We start from the raw sequence: 14,202 nt of genomic DNA on the forward strand, positions 1-14,202 counted from the left end.
CATTGAGAAGGAAATGGCAACCCCCTCCAGTAATCTTGCCTGGAGAATTCCACGAACAGAGAAGCCTGGCAGGCTACAGTCCATGGGGTTGCAAAGAGTCAGGCATGACTAAGCAACTATCACTCACATTCACTCATTGAAACATATACATTACTATATGTAAAACAGGTAACCAGGGCAGGTTTGATGTATGACACAGGGCACCTAAAGCTGGTACTCTGTGACAAGCTGGATGGATGAGAAGGGGAAGGAGGTGGAGGGGGTTCAGGATGGAGGGGCACGTGTATACCTAAGGCCGAGCCATACTGATGTATGGCAAAAACCATCACAACATTGTAAAGTAATTATCCTCCAGTTAAAATAATTAATTAAAAAAAGACTACCTTGTGAGAAAATATCACTACTGTGAACATTCAAGGAGATAGAGAGAAAACAGTGTGCTAAAAGGGGGAACGGGGTGGTCCCTGGCACACAGCAGTCAGCTGATGCCTATAACTGAAGACACGAAGAAGAGCTTAGCAGGTATTGAGACAGTGGTCATCCTCACTTCCCCTGGACCACAGGCGCTCCCCCATCCCTAAAGATCGGTCACAGCTGCAGCCCCACGCACTTGTCATAAGAGCCTGTGCCATCCTCAGGACAGCGGTTTCCAACCCCCGTTCCCAAGAACCCCTCTTCTGACTGGCCCTGATCACCTTCTCGTCTCCATTTCCCTTTTTCCTCCCTCACATTCTATCTTAATTTTGCATTAAATGTTCCTCATCTTAATTAATCAATTACGATTTTGCTAGCCCACTCAAATCCTTTTGGGCAAGGTGGTGGGAAGGCATGAATGAACGAATGAGTCAAGCAAAGAAAAGGTCCCTAATTTAAAGCCAGAATAGTGAGGCCCTTGAGCTAAAGGGATGGACAGACCACCTCAGGTGGAGGGGTCAGAAGTGGGCCTGTGTGAGGCTCCCTCCAGCCCAGTGCTCTCCACACACACCCCCATTCCCCCTCCCACCCTGGAGTGAGAGCAAGCCTTTTAAATCACATCTCCCTCCTCCACCGTGTTTGCAACACCTCCCAATTTAGTTTTCTCTCTGAATTTCATTAGTGTCCCATTTGCCTTGTCTTCCTGATCTCTGAGGCAGGCGTTAAGCAGGAGGAGACTCAGTTGGCAACAAGGGCTCCTGCCTCCTGACTGCGGGTAAGGGAAGGAGGAGGAGGAGGACAGGCCCCTGGGACGGAGTTCTGGTCAACTCAGCTCAGACCAATGAACTGTTACCAGGCGCGACCTGTGTGCCAGGCACCAGGAGCCCCCAGATGAGGAGCTGAGCTTGCTCTGGAGACCCCCGTCTCAGGGGGATGGAGGAACAGTGCCTGGGTGATGTGCTGCAGGGGAGTGGCCCCGCTGGGCTGGCAGAGTGAGTAAGAAGGAGGGAGTGAGTGTGGGGAGGAAGGCAGTGGGGACCTTTCCGGAAGAGGGGACAACACATCTAAAGGCAAGATGCCGAGAACAGAAGAGTGTAATGAGTCGCGCTATGGAATCTTTCGTTCAGTTGTTTGTTTACTCATTTAGTCATCCAGTGCATATTTCCTGAGTGTCTGCTACATTCCAGGCAGTGTCCTAGACATCAGAACCCCGCTGAAACAACACAGGGTAACCTCCTGCCTTCATGGAGCTTACATTCCAACGGCGGAAGAACAGAAAACAGACTTAGGAGTAATATACAATGTGCCAGGTGGAGATAAACGCTACCTAGGAACGTTCAAAGGGACGACGGGCACAGGAAGACCTGGAGGGTGAGGACTGCCTTCCCTTCTCACCTTCTCTATATCCACCTTGCTCACACCACGGGACACCAGCTGCATCTTGAACAGCAAACATGCTTTTTTTTGCTGATTCAGCCCCATCTATGGTCTGCTCACTTGGATAGTGACCAGGAGGTCTGTTCCCTCTGCCTGAAGAGTTCTCTTCAAGACTGGAAAAGGGATTCGATGCCTCATGCTTTGAGGGGGGAATGTGTTTATGGTTCAAGACGAGCACGGGGGCCACTGGCATGAGCTAAGGATAGACAGAGATGGGGTAGGAGGGGACAGGGGCTGGCTCAGGTGAGTCCTGGGGCATCAGGGTGAGGTCTGTGACCTTTCCTCTGCATGAGCTGGGGAGCCATGAGTGAACTGTGAGCAGAGGAGCAATCTGATCTGACTGAACCCATCAGATCAGATCTGTTTCCTCCCCTGAGAGGGAATGGTGACAGCAGAGTCCCCCAAGGAGGCCACTGCAAGAATCCAGGTCCAAGAGGGTGGCTTGGCCCAGGGTGGCGACAGAGGAGCTGGTCGCAGATGCTGAGGAGGGGAGAAAAGTGATGGAGTCAGGGCAAATGCAGCACTAAGTGTGAGTGGAGGGATGGGGGATGAGATAGGACAGAAAAGGAGGAACAGTCTAGACAGAAGAATCTACCACTGCCAAGGCTGAGATTCAACCCCTTCTGGCCAGGCTCAGATCCTGCTACTGAGGTTCCTGCAATTTCTCCTCTGTCTCAATGCACATGGGTTCAGCGAGCCTTGCTCTGGGCCCAGGTCTCTGGGCGGCATCAACATGGGAATGAGAGACCCCGTCTCTGGGCTCCCAGGGGCCCCTCTGTCAGAGCTGAGAGCTGCATTCACATGCGACACTGCAGGATGTTCGGGGAACCAGTGAGAGAGAGGCCGGGGATGGGGGGATTTATGGGAAGAAGAGGAGACCACCTTTCTTGGGTTTAGATGCAGTGAGGGATGAGATTTAATTTTTGACTTTAACATTCACGTCCTCCTTACAAGTGAGCCTGGATGGGGTGGAAGAGTTCACCTGCAGCCCAGTCATCTTTCCTTGCTGAATGAACCTCAGTTTTCTTACCTTTGGTTCAGTTCAGTTCAGTTCAGTCGCTCAGTCATGTCCGACTCTTTGTGACCCCATGGACTGTAGCACGCCAGGCCTCCCTGTCCATCACCAACTCTCGGAGTTTACTCAGACTCAAGTCCATTGAGTCAATGATGCCATCCGACCATCTCATCCTCTGTCATGCCCTTCTCCTCCTGGCCTCGGTCTTTCCCAGCATCAGGGTCTTTTCAAATGAGTCAGTTCTTTGCATCAGTTGGCCAAAGTATTGGAGTTTCAGCTTCAGCATCAGTCCTTCCAATGAATATTCAGGACTGATTTCCTTTAGGATGGACTGGTTGGATCTCCTTGCTGTCCAAGGGACTCTCAAGATGGAATTATAAGAACTACATCTTGGGGTTGTGGCTATTTGATGGGATGCATCTATCAAGTACTTGGCACAATGCCTCAATAAATGTCACCCCCATTTTACCTGCCCCTCTCTATAAAAAGCAAAAATCTTAATAGGTGTCCTCAGAGAACTATGGCTTCTCAGGTGGTACCAGTGGCAAAGAATCTGCTGGCCAGTGCAGGAGATATAAGAGATATGGGTTCCATCCCTGGGTCAGGAAGATCCCCTGGAGAAGGGAATGGCTAACCATTCCAGTATTCTTGCCTGGTAAATCCCACAGACAGAGAAGCCTGGCAGGCTACAGTCCATGGGGTCGCAAGAGTTGGACATGACTGACTCGACTTAGCACATATGGAAAACCACTGTGTCTCCACTGGCAAACATTTATCCCAGCTAGTAGTTATAGACATTCACCAGGCTGAGAGCAGAGGCTACATCTGTTTTTGTTCCCTGTTATATTCCCAGAGCCTAGCGTGGTGCTGAGCCTACTGTCAATATACAATATGTTTTTGCTGAATTGGTAAATAAATGATTGAATCTGAGGTTATGTATGATCTAGGCTCTGGTGCTTTTTAGCTGGGAGACCTCAGAAAAGATACTTAATGTCTCTGGGTTAAAAAATAAATACTGATAATCACTTTAGAATGTGTCACTATTACTAGTTCTGAATATGAGTTACTTGGTTGGAACACTAGATTAAGGGGCTTCCTAGATGGAGAAGGAAATGGCAACCCACTCCAGTATTCTTGCTTAGAGAATCCCCATGGACAGAGGAGCCTGGTGGGCTATAAGTCTATAGCCTTGCAAAGAGATGAACACAACTGAGGTGCCTTAGAACGCACACACACCAGATTAAAAAACTAAAGAAATGTAAAAAAAAAATGTCTCTGAGTCTCAGTTTTCTTACCTGTAAAACGGAACTCATAATATCTACTTTGGCAGAGGCAGTTACTGCCCATCAAATATCTATATTGCCCAGAACCCTAGAAACCGTGTAAGACCACATGATTAGTTCTGGCCCACAGGCTGTGCCACTTTTGAGCCAAAGCATTTAAGAGTCAGTGCTTAACCTTCCGGCCACCTCTTCCCCTGATGCGGAGACCAAGGTGGCCCCTTGTTCCAGGGGCTACACCTAAAACATGGCAGAGCTGTCATCAGCCTGACCCCTGAGTCACTGGGTAGAGCAGAGCCCTCCACCCTCCTCGCTTAGATAGGTAGCATGAGCAAGAAATAAACCTTCACTGTGTTAACCCACTGAGATTCCGGAGTTCATTTATCTTTGCAGCATAACTGAGCTTAGAAAGACTCAGGCTTCTACCCAGCACGATCATCCACTAAGTAAGAAGAAGTGCTTGGTTCAGTTTGTTGTTGTTCAGTCAGTTGCTCAGTTGTGTCTGACTCTTTGTGACCCCATGGACTGCAGCACGCCGGGTTTCCCTATCTTCACCACCTCCTGGAGTTTGCTCAAACTCACATCCATTGAGTTGATGATACCATCCAACCATCTCAGGCTCATCCCCTGGGTCCTGACCTTTCCCCCTGATTCTGTAGCATTCCTGATGACCCAGGCTCCATTTATGATTCTCCCCTTTCTCTCTGGCATGCTCTTTCTTTAGCTTGAAACATCCATCTACTCCCTACTCCTCCCCCAAGGTGTGTTCTGGTTTTGCCATTGCACAGCAATACAAGTAAAGCCCCTGGAAAGCCATTCTGGCCAGTTGGACCTGGCCTGTGGACCACCTGTCCTCTGGGCAGCCACCCACACACTTCCTCCTACCTCATTCTCAACTATGCCTCCTATTCTACTCCAAATCAGCTTGAAATGTAACCACCAAACTCTGGACCCTGCCCTTGGTGCCTTGGGCCCCAGAATGACTCTCAAGGCCATTGCAACCTCTGTGGACCTGGATACGCACCGTGCTTTCCAGGTGCCAGCTTCCCGCTCACACCTAGCTGGATGCCTGGCCCTTGCCTGCCCTGTCTGCCCACCAAGCTGGCACTGGCCTGGTTTCCAGCAGCCACCAATCCCGCCACTGTATCTGCTCTCCAAGAAGGCCACCTCCACCCTGGCCTGACCTCTCCACTCCCTAGGCAGCTTAGTTGGCAAAAGCCTTCAACCTGTTTTCAGATTCTAAGACGCCATTTCTCATCAAGACCACAGGTTTGCAGTTGGTGACACAGAAAATCAGAGTGGACAAGGGACTGACCTGGCTCCATGTCAGCACGTTCTGAAGAGTCAGCAGTGTCTGTGGGCCCTGAAGCCCTCTCTCCAGGGCCATCAGATCCTGGAGGATGGGATGGGATCCTTCCTGTTGAGGCAGAGAACAGAGATTCAAGTGAGTACGGTGGTCCTTGACCCTGTCTCACAGATCTCTCCCCAGCAAATGTGCACCAGTGGGGAAAGGGGGCTTGTTCTTGGTCCCCCAGGCATGAAGAAAAGCAAGTGGGGTCTCAGATACCCTGGGATTCCTGCACAACACTCTGTCTGCAACCTTTCTTTCTTCTCCTGTCTCATCTGGCCTTGTTTGACAGCCACTGTAGATGCGTGCTTCTTCAAGCTTACCAAACCCCTGGAGGGTCAGAACTGCACATCAGCCCTCTTTACAATCCTGGCAAAGGCAGCTTGGTGTAGAGTAGACATTGAGTGTTCTATGAAGGACTGACTGTGCTGTGATGGAAGCAGGGAGCAAGGAGAGGATAGAGCATGTGGCCAAGGCACTGGCCTCTGAAGCATTTCTATCACTGATTCACTGGGCAAATAAATACACCACTTAGTGTCCTGCCCTATAGAATGGCTCCATGCTCCCTGCGATACATCATCTGGGAGTCACATGGGCAGAGCTCCTTACACCCAAGAGTCTGGCTCTGGGCCACTTGCTTATCACTCTGCAACCTCTAGCAAATCACTTCCCCGCCTTGAGCCTTTGTCTGAAAGAGAAAAACTCTGAGCTAGGTTACATGTAAGATTCTTTATGCCCCCAGAATTCTATGACGATGTTGATTCATCTCCACACATCCAGTGCCCAAAGAGGTCTCTGTCCACAATAAAGCTTTGTGAAATGAATAAAAGAAAATTTCATCTCACTCCAAGGATGAGTGACAAGAGGGCCAAAGGTTTTAAGCCCTTTGCGGCAGATCACTGCAAGAGGAGGAGCTGGGATTTGAACACAGGTCCTCATGGACTCGAGGACTTCAAGTACACTTGAGGCCTCTGTACTTCTCCTGCACCAACTACTGTACTCACCCACTGAAGACACTACAAAGTGTCTTTTTATATGAAAGATGCACTAAACGAAAGGACAACGCACAAAGGATACATTCAGGCATGTGAAGTACAAAGTCATTGTTTGAGAAATTCCCTGAATACATATTTGCCAAATATACCTAGGAGCCTAGCTAAAAAGACATTATTGCCTATTAGAAGGTGAGGAATTACTGGTAATCTTCATTAAGACAAAACTCCCCTAAGTGTGAAATTTTGCTAGCTTCATCTGCATTTCCTGCTTCTTTATTGTAAATTCTCGTTATTCTAAACAGAGTGACTGTATTGGGTGGGAACATTCACCAGGCTCTGCCCAAGTGCAGAGTACCCTTCCCTCAGGGCTCAGGCTCCAAAACACCACCAGATAGAATCAGCAAGACTAAGTTTGGAGGTAAACTAGAAAAGTCCTTATAAATCATATACTATATTCACTAAAACAAAAAATGGCAGTAATCACAGGAAATGTCTATTGTTTTATGTATCTCAAATGAGCAGTAATGGTTACTGTGCCCTTAATTTCTGTTTACTATGCATTGTTCATTGCAAGTTTACCCTCCAAAGTTTCAGAGAGGAGCAGGAAATTGTTCTGCTGTAACGATGGATGTGGTTAGAGGCCCTTCCTCTTGTGTGTGGCCCTCTTCTCCTGTGCCCAGCGCCTTGTGTATTTTAGGACTCAGCGTTGTCGGCTTGGCCTGCAAGTGACACACTGTGGTCCTAATTGTATCCAGGGACTTGGATGAAGCACTTAAGTGTCTTTCCAGGGACTTGGATGAAGCACTTAAGTGTCTTTCTCAAACCCCTCTTCTTTGTCCAGGTCACACAATTTCACTCTGCTTCCAGAGCTTTGGGCCAGAGCTGGTAGGACTTTTATCTGATCCCTCTATCTTGAAGAAGCTGCAAAACTACAGATTTACTTCTATTCCACCTTCATCTTTGCCAAGCTTCCAGGGAAAACCTCTACTCCTTTTCTTCATTTTTTATTTTCAGTTTGTATCCCTGAATTCCCTTTTTCAAAGTCAAGTCATCACTTGGTACATGAAGGAGGACTGGTTCCAGGATCCCTCAGGTACCAAATTCCATGGATGCTCAAGTGCCTTATATAAAACCGTATAGGATTTGCATGTAACCTACACATACCCTCCCATCTACATGAAATCATCTCTAGATCATTTACGACACCTAACACAGGTGAATGATATGTTCAGCTCAGTTCAGTCACTCAGTCGTGTCCGACTCAATGTAAATGCTATATAAATAGTTGCCGGTGGGGCAAAGTCAAGTTTGGTTTGGGGAACTTTCTAGAGATTTTTTTTCCCCTAGAATATGTTCAATCTGTGGTTGGTTGAATCCACAGATGTGGAACCCATGGGTATAGAGGGCTGGCTGTACCTCCAGTAAGCACCACATGACAGTTTATGAAACCAAAATACCCAAGGATTGACCAAAGGCTTTAGGGCTTTCCTGGTGGCTCAGACAGTAAAGAATCTGTCTGTAATGCAGGAGAGCCGGGTTCAATCCCTGGGGTGGGAAGTTCCCCTGGAGAAGAAAATGGCAACCCGCTCCAGTACTCTTGCCTGGAGAATCCCATGGACAGAGGAGCCTGGTGGGTTACAGTCCATGGGGTCGCAAAGCGTCGGACATGAATCGAGCGACTAACACTTTCCCTTTCATGTACCAGCAGTTTATGAAGGGAAATGCAGTTAGGACTGGAGGAGGGTGTTCATTCCTTCACTTGCTCACTCGCTCACTCACTCACTCCTGTTCAGAGTGTTAGGTGTGATACAGGACACTCTGAGGATTCAGAAGCAAGCCGTGCCCTCAGCAGACTCACAGGGTGATAAGGAAAATAAGACAACAGGGCTGCAAGTAAGGGAAATGCTTGGCAGTTTTGGAGGTGGAAACAGAAAAACAAAACAGTCAGAGGAGGGAGGAACAGAGAGGCCACGTTGACTGACAAACCAGGGAGCACTGACTGGACAGCATACCATCTATGCCCAGCCGGGCACCGGGGACAGTGTTGGGGGGGTTGGCATGGGGACAGGGCGGGGCACTCGTGTGAGGGAGTGAAGACACGGGAGGGGAAAGTGTGGATGCAGAATGAGTGAGGACTGCATGGAGGGAAGCGGAAGACACCCGACAGATGGCACAGGCCCCAACAAGCAGGGCCCTGAACGTCAAAACAGAGAAGGTGGCCATCATTCACTGAGTAATAGAGCCACCGAGGGCTTTTGAGCAGAGATGTGACATAATTAGAGATGTGTTGCAGGAAGATGGATTTGGCAAGCATGCACAGTACGGATTGGAAGGGGAGGAAGCTAATTGTGTGCCAGGCACTGGGCAGTGTTTGGGGCTGGTACATATTTGATCTCAGTTAACCTTCTAAACAACCGTAGCAAACAAGCCTATTCCTTCCAGACTTGCAGATGAGAAAATGAGGCTTCAGGGAATTCCAGCTGCTTGCCCCTAATCCCCCCAGCTAGGAAGCGCAGCAGATGAGATCTGGATTCGGTTCTTTCCTTTCCCAGGTGAGCCTTAAAGCGTGCTGTGACCCATGCAGACACTTGTACACTGGACAGCCCAGTACACCTTCTGCTCCCAGCGTACCTCTCGCCTGCCCTGGGAAGAGGGTGCGGGGGAAGCAGGATGGTTTCCTGGGCTGCCTTTTGAGAGGCTGAGATGCAGTTAAGTGCCAAGTGCCTTTGCTCCTGTTAGCTTTCCCCCGTGCATGCGTACGTGCTAAGTCGCTTCAGTTGTGTCTGACTCTTTGTGATCCCATGGATGGTAGCCCGCCAGGCTCCTCTGTCCATGGGATTCTCCAGGCAAGAATACTTGAGTGGGTTGCCATTTTCTTCTCCAGGGGAATCATCCTGACCCAGGGAACGAACCCGTCTCCTGCAATGGCGACGTCTAGAGCCACCTGGGAAGCTCCAGCTTTCCCCCAGGTGACTCCAATCTAGAAGATAATACCTTGAGTTGCCTCCCAAACAACATGGACTACAGTCTCTTGCAGAGAATTCCAAAAGTAGCAGGGGACCACCTTATTCTCTTGTAGGGAATGCTAACTTCCGTCAGCTAAGTTTAATAGGAGCAGCAGACCAGGAGTCCAGGGAAACACGTTTGGATATCCAGGCCTCCTCTGCTGGGCCATGGAGAATGTCAGTGAGGAACCCAGAGTCTCTGGGCTGACGTCACTGTTTGGGAGGACTGCTCGGAGGACTCAGCGCACTCCATCTGGATCGGTACACCTGCAGCCTGGAGAGAACTGTCATGAATCACTCCCATCAAGATGCCTGCTGCGAAAACTTGTTTTTTTCCCCAAGGGAAAAAAGATTTCCTCATTCTAAATATGGGACACGGTGATGGCTATGCTATACACTGGACAATCCAGGGTGTAGGTTTTCTTCAGGGAAGCCTGGCACAGTGGCAAGAGCAGGGACTTAGGAAACAAACAGGTTGGGTCTTAATCACACCCTCCAACTGCCCCAGGTTACTGGCTATACCTATGGGTCCTTGGGCAAACCACTTAGCTCCTTGTGCGTGCGTGCTAAGTTGCTTCAGTTGTGTCCGACTCTTTGTGACCCTATGGACTGTAGCCCACAAGGCTCTTATGTCCACGGGATTCTCCAGGCAAGAAAACTGGAGTGGGTTGCCATGCTCTACTCCAGGGGATCTTCTCAATCCAGAGATCGAATCTTAAGTTTCCTCATGATTAAATGGGAATGATAATAATGACTTAGAGAGACTAAGTGCCAGGCCCTGGGTACATACATAAGAATGTGTAATAATTTCTTCTCATCTTTTTATGTTCAACATTTTGGCCATGCCCTCCCATCCCAGTGAGGTTGTTCTCACAAATTTACCAACTGAAGTCATGGATTTTTGGAGGAAAAAATGCTGCAACTATAGCAGTTTGTTAATACCCTTGACCTAGTGCTTGTTGAGCTTCCCTGGTGGCTCAGATGGTAAAAAAAAAAAAAAAAAAAATCTGTCTGCAATGCAGGAGACCCAGGTTTGATCCCTGGGTTGGGAAGATCCCCTGGAGAAAGGAACAGCTACCCACTCCAGTATTCTTGCCTGGAGAATTCCATGGACAGAGGGGCCTGGTGGGTTACAGTCAATAGGGTCAAAAAGAGTCAGACACAACTGAGCAACCAACACTTCCAGCGCTTATTACCAGCATCTTGGAATTGTCAGCATATCTTTATCCTCCACCATACTGGGACCTTCTTGAAGAGGGTGAAGCTGTGGCTTCAATTCCAGGCACACAGATGTCCCTTTCTACCTCAGTTCCCTTCAACTGACATCCAGACAACAGAGTCTATGGTTCTGCTGGGATTTTATTTTCCCAGCCTGGTTTGAATAGCGACTTCTAAGCAACACCTTCAAGAGCAAATCCAATCCTCTGAAAACCATCTCATTAGCATGGAATCATTTAGCATGGGACGCTTCACTTTGTTACTCTGCTAAGAGCTTTGGTTTCTAATCCAAGACAATTATATGTGCCAACATATTCAATAACATCTTAATAATACCAAATCTCCCAGGTCTCCGGACAGAATCAGATCAGTATGAGAGAGCTGGGGTCTAATAGGATACGAGAACAGCATGTGGCAGAGGAGAAGGAGATGAAGCATTAAAACTGGGTTCAAACCCTGGCTTGTGCAGCTAGGACAGCCTTGTGTGGTGCCTGGGATAGGGATACACGCTCAGCAAAGGATCATTCCTTTCTCTTCCTCTGGCTCCAGAGAAAAGCAAAGCCATGAAACTTGTTTCAAGTGAACAGGGAGAGAAGAGGATTCACCACATTCCTGTGTCCACTTACAATATGGATTTTTTTTTTTTTCTTAAGCTTTTCTCCCTGAGGACTGGAGGAAGTGGGTTATTTCATTTTAATTATGGCTGCTGCAGCTGCTGCTTGTGAACCCAAAGACCAATTTTCAGATCAAAAAGAAAAACACATACACATCCCCACAGACAAACTCACCCAGAGCATCAACTACATACATGAAGGACAGCTCCTTCAGAGAGCACATAGGCGGGGGTGGGCGTGGAGAAATCTGGGCTGACCTGCCTGAGACACTCAGATCCAGGCGGAGATCCCTGGAGGTGCTTCCCCCCCACCCCCCACCCTGCTTCCCTCCTGCCTGGCTTCCTCTCTGCCCCCAGCATCCACACCCAGCCCATGAGCCACAGGGCAGCGTAAAGGAATGTTTCGTGTCCAGCAGCTGTGCACTTTTAATGCACACAGGGGAAATAAAGGCAGCAGATGGTTTTCCGAAGCCTTCCTGTGGATTTTTCACTAGGCATCCTCATTCAGGAAGGCCTGAGTTTTTTTTTTCCCCTACAGGTCCTCCATGTGTCCAGAGAGCCAGCCCCAGACTTGTGGCAGTGAGGCTTTCTCAGGCAGGGATGATGGGTGGAGCTCATTTGCCATTTTCTGGCTCACGGGCTGTATCCAGGTTTCCACTCAGTGTTCTCTTGTGTGGCTCTCACCCGAAAAAGACCACGTGCTGCCAGGGATACATGAGAACTCTGCCTGGAAGACTTGGCATAGAAGGAAGCATCCTGTAGGGGTGGGGCGGAGGAGTTAACTGTTCTCAGGTGCCACGAAGCAACCTGAGGACCTTAGAGGAGTCAGTGGAAAGTTTTCTCAGTTTTCTGAACCTTTTATTGGGTCGGGCCAAAGAGTGCTTTTTGGCCTGACCCAATATTTCACCAAGCTCACCTTTAAAGCCCTTCCAGCACAGCATCAAAAATTCTGCAATTTGAACATGCGCGACAAATGCTCACTCTTGTTCTCAACCACCTGCGTGCTCCCAGACCCCCAGGCCTCTGGTCAGCTTTGTCATCAGCCTGTAAAGCCTCTGCTTCCTTCAGGAGCCAGTTCTGAGGCTGGCATTTCCACAAAGCCACTGCAAGAGACGCGGGTTCAGTCCCTGGGTCAGGAAGATCCCCTGGAGAAGGGAATGGCAACCCACTCCAGTATTCTTGCCTGGAGAATTCCATGGACAGAGGAGCCTGGCAGACTACAGTCTATGAGGTCGCAAAGAGTCAGACACGACTGAGCACACACACACACACTTCTGTTGTATGTGTCACAACTAACTGCACTCCCATGCCAAAGAGCCACCACACCTGGTGTTTCTACCACGAAACCCTGCCCCGACCTCTGTGCCGCTCCAGTGCTCTCCAGTCCCTTCCTTCACATGACCAGATGGCCACTTGCTCTTCCTAAGATGTCTGACCCTGCTGTTCCTGGCCTGAAACGCTTGCTGGTGTCTCACTGTCCTGGGGACAAAATCCAAAGCTCTTCCTAGAAGTGGCACTTCTCTTTACACCCAGCCTGGCCACGTCTCCTGCCCGGTCCCCGCCAGTCTCCCCTCAGACCTGCCATGCTGCAGCCAATTGAAGGGAAGTAAAAGTTGCTCAGTTCTGCCCAACTCTTTGCAAGGCCATGGACTATACAGTACATGGAATTCTCCAGGCCAGAATACTGGATGGGTAGCCATTCCCTTCTCCAGGGAATCTTCCCAACCCAGGGATCGAACCCAGGTCTCCTGCATAGAGAGTGGATTCTTTACCAGCTGAGCCACAAGGGAAGCCCAAGAATACCTGAGTGGGTAGCCTCTCCCTTCTCCAGGGTATCTTCCTGACCCAGGGATCGAACCGGGGTCTCCTGCATTGCAGGCGGATTCTTTACCCACTGAGCTATGAGGGAAGCCCAAACCCAAGCATTTTCAGTCCTCGCTGTCTTCTGGTTGCCGCTCCCTTGGCGGGGAAGGCGCCGGAGTGCTCCTTCACGAGCTGACTGTCCAGCGCCCGGTCTTATCCTGGGAAAGCATCTCCCTTTTGCTGGGAACCGCTTTTCCCGCTGTTCCCATCGTGTGGGTCATGAGCTTCATCGCTGCTATTCAGCAGCCATTTCTGCTGCGCTGCCTTCCAGGCACGGGTGGGTGGCGCACCGCGAGAGTTTCGTTCACTAATTGAGGCCGGTGGGTGTGAGCACAGGTGTACCACTTGCAGGTAGAAGATTTAACTGCCAACGCAGGACCCTCCAGAGTGCTTTCAATCTGACATGGAGATCACGGAGATCGGCACAGTTGGGGTGATTTGTCAGCCTGGGTCCCTGGGGGACCTCAGAGCTGAAACCCCTCCCCACCCCACCCCTCCTTCGGCCCATGGTGAACGTGAGAGAATGAACCCTTTGCTATAAACCATTATGATTTGGTGATGATGTGTGCCCGGCATTAACTAGCTGATCTGACAGATTCATGAGTTCTGTAAAAAGTGTCACATTCTTTTTTTTTTCTTTAATTTACGTACGGTTGATTTACAATATTGTGAGAGTTTCAGGTGTACAGCAAAGCGATTCAGTTATATAAATTCTTTTCCGTTATACTTTATTACAAGATATTGCATATGGTTCCCTGTACTATACAGTAAATCTCTGTTGTTTATCTATTTTATATAAGGTAGTGTACATCTGTTAATTCCAAACTCCCAATTTATTCCTCCCCCCACCACTTCCTCTATGTGAACCATCAGTTCGTTTTCTATGCCTGTGAGTCTGTTTCTATCTTGTAAATAAGTTCATTTGTATTGTTTTTTTTTAGGTGGAATTGCCACATTCTTAAAGGGCCCTGCCTTCCTGGCCATCATTGACTGGTTCAGGGTTAGGAGCCTTAA

The 14,202-nt window shown here is 49.1% G+C and overlaps 1 protein-coding gene across 1 annotated transcript in view; it reads right to left on the minus strand.

Annotated features, from left to right (window-relative positions):
- TENM4 (teneurin transmembrane protein 4) overlaps nt 1-14,202 on the minus strand; it is an 848,025-nt gene that overhangs the window by 582,481 nt on the left and 251,342 nt on the right. Inside the window, exon 3 of the mRNA XM_081537618.1 lies at nt 5,462-5,563. The gene's annotated coding sequence lies outside the window, so the exon portion shown is untranslated. The remainder of the gene's footprint in view (nt 1-5,461; nt 5,564-14,202) is intronic.

The sequence above is a fragment of the Giraffa tippelskirchi genome, chromosome 10 (assembly GCF_054371585.1).
Source record: "Giraffa tippelskirchi isolate mGirTip1 chromosome 10, T2T-mGirTip1v1.2.pri, whole genome shotgun sequence".
Taxonomy (NCBI): domain Eukaryota; kingdom Metazoa; phylum Chordata; class Mammalia; order Artiodactyla; family Giraffidae; genus Giraffa; species Giraffa tippelskirchi.